This window comes from Sarcophilus harrisii, chromosome 5, assembly GCF_902635505.1.
Source record: "Sarcophilus harrisii chromosome 5, mSarHar1.11, whole genome shotgun sequence".
Lineage (NCBI taxonomy): Eukaryota > Metazoa > Chordata > Mammalia > Dasyuromorphia > Dasyuridae > Sarcophilus > Sarcophilus harrisii.
Window position 1 is genome coordinate 269,676,358 of NC_045430.1, and position 6,000 is coordinate 269,682,357.

At 50.4% G+C, this 6,000-nt stretch overlaps 1 protein-coding gene across 3 annotated transcripts in view; it reads right to left on the reverse strand.

Moving 5' to 3' along the window:
* The window catches only part of ENTPD3 (ectonucleoside triphosphate diphosphohydrolase 3), a 40,534-nt gene extending 38,148 nt beyond the window's left edge, over positions 1-2,386 (reverse strand). For 2 of the 3 annotated variants that reach the window (XM_031940473.1, XM_031940470.1), the window contains exon 1: positions 1,909-2,386. The gene's annotated coding sequence lies outside the window, so the exon portion shown is untranslated. The remainder of the gene's footprint in view (positions 1-1,908) is intronic. The other variant, XM_031940471.1, reaches the window with a different exon arrangement.
* Positions 2,387-6,000: the final 3,614 nt, after the last annotated feature.

Here is a 6,000-nt window from a genome sequence, read left to right on the forward strand (position 1 = left end):
CAGGGATCTGAAGGTTAATCTTCAAGACCATTGACTCCAATTTCCTCATTTTACACATAAATAAACTGAGGCCCACAGAGTGAGTTGCCCAAGAACCTGAAACTTGAACCCAAGTAGTTTGAGGACCCCTGCATCAAGGAAATGTTTGGTGACTGCAGCTTTTTGGACCAGATGAAATAAATCAAGAATCAGAGTTAGAGTCCTCAGGAGATCATCAAATCAAACCCCTTTTCTTTTACTGGAGAAACTCACTTACAGAGCTGGGGTCACACAACCAACTGTATCAGGGTCCAGTATTTTTGCTACCCCTCCATGCTATTATCATACATTGTAGGATACAGTCTTACCAGACAGGAGAGTTCGAAACTACTCTGAATACTTCATTTTCTGAAGCTATTGTTCCTTGCTGCTATTCATGGCTATTTTGTCTAAATTCAAAGAAATCACTAATTATAGTTTAAGAAACCAAGAACTTGTGATTTCAAACTCAGGAGAAGCTGAGTTCAAATGATCCTCATTAACTCTGCAAGCATGAACAAGTCATTGAGATCTCTTCACCTCAAGCAATTCTACATTTCTATAAATAGACTCCAACGGGGAGAATATTCACTCAGTTTGTCCCGGGTCAAATCCTCGCCCATTCGGATATAAGCTACTTGGGGACTAGGATTTGTACATTTTGTGTTCGTTTCCAAAGTGCTTAGAACAAAGTAGACATTGAATCTTTTTTTAAATCGAATTGACCTTTAAGGAGGGCACTTGAACCTGATCGAGAGTTTCTGAGTTCAATCCCACTTTACCTCTTAACTCTTTCAGAGCCAAGGCAAGTCACATAGCCTCTGTCTGCTTCAGTTTCCTCATCTATAAAATGGGGATAATAATAGTACCCATCTCACGGGATTGTTGGGAGGATAAAATTAGATACAATTTGCAAATCACCCGGCAAACTTGAAAGCATTATAGAAATGCGCGCTGTTATTACACTTATTCACACAGATCGTGCTTCTGGAATTGAGGAGGAGAGACAGAGCATCTCCTTAGGGGTGTTGAGTGACCCTGTTAATTCACACCTCTTGCTGAGACTTTTATATTGGAAAACCTACCGCAAATCCTGATTATTGTCAATGACTTAGAGCTAGAAAGTGGACTGGAAATTAGCAAGCCTCGTACCATCCTTTTAAGGATGAGAAAATTCCCGCTCGGAAGGGAAGTGACTAAGGCAGTAGGTAGCAAAGCTGGGCTTTGAACCCAAACTTCTAACTCCAGAGCCCACGTGCCTGCTGCCGTCCTCTCCCAGAGACGATCTCTAACTTCCTTCCTTCCACCTCAGACGGTCTGGGGGGACTAGAATTTTAGCCAACGTGCAAAAAACCTTCGAAAGCCTAACAGGGGGAAGAGAAAACCCTTTCTCCTCAAAGGTTCCAGCGTCCTACAGGTAGACTGAGGCGAGACTTTTCGGTCCGAGAAGGGAGCGCAGCCTTTTGCCTCTGTTGGTTCTCTGGCTCCCCAGCTCCCAGGGAGGGGCTTTGGAAGCTGTGCTGGCCAGCGGCACTTCAGGACGGGCTCAGATCTCGGCCAGCGCCTCCCAGCTCAACATGCAGGATCGGACGTTTCTTTTTTCGGGGGCGGAGGGCGAGCGCAGTCCCCCGGGCCGGAGACCTTTCCCCCACTTCTCACGCATCTAGCCATCTTTTAAGCGTTCGGCAAAAGTCCTGACTTCCCTCCCCCCACCTCCGGGTTCGGGTCTGCTCTGACCCCTTTCTCCTCTCCAGAACCCTCAGGGAGCACGTTCACTTTCACTTGCTTTCCGGAGACGCTCCGAACCCGGGCCCCGCTCCGGAGCTCCCCCGCCCCGCGCCCAGGTGCCGCGCTCTCTCCGCCCCCCAGGGACCGTCCGACCTTCCTTACCAGCGCCGGAGACGCGAGGAAGGAGCCGAAGACGCGGCCGGAGCCGATCTGCTCCGCTGCTCCCGGGTCCCGGGTGGTGAGGGCGGGCGGGCGGGGCGGGGGCGGAGGAGGTGTGGGAAAGGGAGGTCTGGCGGCTGGGAGGAGCCCGGGGCGGGGCGGGGGCCACCTGTCTCGCGCCCGAGGGACTGTGAGCCGCGGGGAGTCGCTCTCTGGTCACCTGGGAGACGGGGAGCGCTTGGCAGCCTCCGGGGAGAGGCTGGAACTTCCGCGCCCCCTCCTCTTGGGAAGCTCCCCAGGGGTTCCCTGCAGACGGCCGGGACCGGGGCAGCCCACCTCCAACTCTCCCGGCTCCAGACGCAGGGCGAGGCAGCGACCCTCCCGTCTTCCTTCCGAGCGGGCAGCACCTGGTCGTACGGCCAGTGGCCCCGAGTGATTTGGGGGCAGCTTCTCGCCAAGCTCCCTCGCCTCCGACCTCCTCAATCCGAGCAGCTGAGGATGCTCTCTGGCCCCGCCCCATCTCCTGGCCCCGCCCCATCTCCTGGCCCCGCCCCCATCTCCCTAGCCTGCCCTGGGAAGGCGCTGAGTGAGTGCTGGGAGGGGAGGGGGCGGAGACCAGGCCAAGCAGAGGGCATCAGGGCCAGCCAGACGTGCGAAGAAGCGCCCCTCAGAGCCGGGAGAGCCCCGAGAGGCGGCTGACACGGCTCCCCTGCTTTCCCCAAACTGGGGACCTCTGGGAAAGGCTCTGCCCGTCCCGCGGGTAGGAAGTAGCGGGGCTGGGCTCCCCATCCAAGTTCGCAGCCTCCCAAAGCCCCTCCCCCCGAGGCTGCCTCCCTCTCCCTTCCCCCAGCACTTGTATAGAAGTGGAAAGGATTCTACAGGAGTAGAAAGGAGTGTCACGGTAGAGCCTGAAAGGGAGAAGTCACAAAATGACAAGGGGGCTCGGAGGAGGGGCTGGAGCTCGCCCGGGCGCTCCCGACTCGCCCTACCGGGCTGAGCTCCCTGGTGGGGATGGGGGGCGGGAGGAAGGGGTCCCACTTTGGACTCTCCACTTTTAGTAACCCCTCCCCCCACCATTGTTTTTACATTTCTCCTTCTGAGAGCCCAGAAACTCCCTGATCCATGCAGATACATGGAAGTCTGAGCTCCCAAGGAGCGGCATCCGCTGCTCTCGTTTGCAGATGGGACAGCCCGTGTTCAGCAGCCGGCCGGGTCTGAACCCAGATCCTGTCTCCAAATCCAAGCTCCCACCCCTGCGTCTGCGCTTTGAGGCGGCTCTCCCGGCACAAACCTGGTGGGAGGGGCAGAGGCCTCTGGAAATAGGGGCGAACCCCCGCTGAGGCTGCAGCTCCCACGGCTGTCGGGCCAGGCTTCCATCGGGGCAGGTTCATTTTAGGCAAATCCTTTTGCTCCTCTGTGACTCAGTATCAAACTCTGGTGTGAAAGAAAGACTAAAATATCTATTTTCTAAGAAGGCTGCAGGATCGCTTCTTTTCTACTTTCTACTTTCCTTCCTTCTTTCTCTCCTTCCCTCCTTCCTTTCTTCTTTTTCTCTTTTCTACTTTCCTCCCTTCTTTTCTTTTTTCTACCTTTCTTCCTCTTCCTTCCTTTCTTCTTTTTCTCTTTTCTACTTTCCTCCCTTCTTTTCTTCTTTTTCCTACCTCCCTCCCTCCTTTTCTCCTTTCTTTCCTTTGCCTCCTTTCCTTTCCTCTTTCCCTTTCCTTCCTTTCTTCCTTCCTGTCCAGGTATTAAACAGTTTGCTCACATTCACCCTATACGTTTTTATTGCCTTACCGGTGACTGTAAGACACTTGGAGGACTATGGGAAGGAGTGCTGGAAGAGGCTGAAATGCTCCCTCACTCCACCTCCTCCTCCTCCTCCTCCCTCCCTCCCCTTGCCCCAAGTCCCAGCTAAAATCCTGCCTTCTAAAGGAAGTCTTTCTCCATCCCCTTTGGTGCTTGTGCCTCAGCCATTTTGTCTCACTCAACCTCTCTGGATCTCTGGATCACTTTGTGAAGTGAAAGGGTTGGTTCTGATGACCCCGATGCTACTTTTAACTTGAAATATCTGGTTTTATGATTTCCCCTCCAAAAGCCACCCACAGAGAGAGCTGACCGTCATGCTGGAATCTGCCTCTGACCCCCCCCCAAGTTGTGGGGTAACCAGGTAACACATAGACTCTTCACTGTCTCCCTTTCACTACCTCACTTCTTTGAGGCAGATAATTCTTGAGAGAAAACCTTTTGGTAGACATTTGCTCACTTCTTTGTGACTACAAATGAGATAATATCTATCTGTAAACATTTAGCACAGTATCTGGCACATTATAGATTCTATTTTTCTCCCTGAGGCAATTGGGGTTAAGTGACTTGCCCAGAGTCACACTGCTAGGAAGTGTTAAGTGTCTGAGACTAGATTTGAACTCAGGTTCTTCTGTCTTCAGGGCTGGTGCTCTATCCACTTCGCCACTAGCTGCCCACATTGTAGATTCTTAATAAATGTTTCCACTCTTTTCCATTTCTTCCCTTTCTTTCCTTCCCTCCTTTCTACTTTCTTTCCTTTCCTTCTTCTTTCCTTTCTGCCTTCCCTTCCTTTCCCCTTTTCTACTTTCCTTCCTTCTTTCTCTCCTTTCCTTTCTTCTTTCTCTTTTCTACTTTCTTTCCTACTTTCCTCCCTTCTTTCCTTTTTTTCTCCCTCCCTCCTTCTCGCCTTTCTTTCCTTTGCCTTCCTTCCTTTCATCTCTCCCTTCCCTTCCCTTCCCTTCCCTTCCCTCCCTCCCTTCCTTCCTTCCTTCCTTCCTTCCTTCCTTCCTTCCTATTAAACAGTTTGCTCACATTCACCCTATACATTTTTATTGCCTTATTTGAGAGGTGAGTCTCAATTTTAAACCTTTGGCGTCCATGGCATTCTGTGACTCACAATCACACATCGCCAGAAGAATGCTATTAGTAAAAGGAAAGCCCTTCCTTTTGAGGAAAAGCTTGGGCTCATTAGCAGCACTGTCCAATTTCCCTAAGGTAATCCAGCCCATTTTCCTCCTGTTTTGGCCCCGGTTCATTGTTCGTCTGCCTTACTGTGTGATGACTGTCCAGGACTGAGGTTCTGAGGGTTCAGTTACAGCGGATGCTCGTCCATCGTATCATTGTTGGACAACAGATGCTCTTCACACACTTGGTTTCTCCTGTGTCTATTGTTAGGTTGACATCTTCTGAGTGATTTTTCAGGCAGCCAGATAGTGCAATGAATAGAGCGCTGGACCTCAAAGATCTGACTTAAATCTGCCCTCAGACACTTCCCAGCTGTGAGCCAAGTCATTTGCCCCCAATCCTCCCTTGTAACAAAGAAAACCGAACACAATCTATGGTTACAACCTTTATACCTGTTCCCGTCTATCATGTTAGTCATCCAGTATCATCTGTCCTTAGTATTCAGAACCAGTCACTGAATGTATTAAAAATTCCACTGCTTGGGGCAGCTGGGTGGTGCAGTGGAGAGGGCACTGAAGTCAGGAGGACCTGAGTTCAAATCTAGACTCAGACACTTAACACTTCCTAGCTGTGTGACCCTGGACAAGTCACTTAACCCCAATTGTCTTAGCAAAAAAATAAATAAAATTCCGTTGCCTTTTTGTGCAATATCATTGCAGGTATTGTGTATATTGTTCTACCACTTATGCTCCAACCAACCGATCAACAGAGATGTATTAAGTATCTAACCAACCAATTTGCTAGGTGCTGAGAATGGAAAGATATGAACAAACCCTTGGGGAGCTTATATTCTGGGAGAGAAGGCAAATGCACACATGTAAGTATTTACAAAATATATACCCAAGGAAAAAAGCTAATTTTTATTGTGTGTGGGGGGAAATGCTTTCAAAGCTGTGGGAAATCAGAGAAGGTAGAAAGGAGGGTTTCACTTGAGTTGTAAAGGTCACCAAGAGGCAGATAGGGAGACAGTGAATTCTAAGAATGGAGATACAGATTATACAAAGGCATGGAAGGAAGAGGATGGAGTGTCCTATGTGAGGAAAAGTAAGACGGCTGAACAAAGAGCTGGGAAAGCTGGTTTAGAATCTGGCTGGAAAGGTCTTTAAC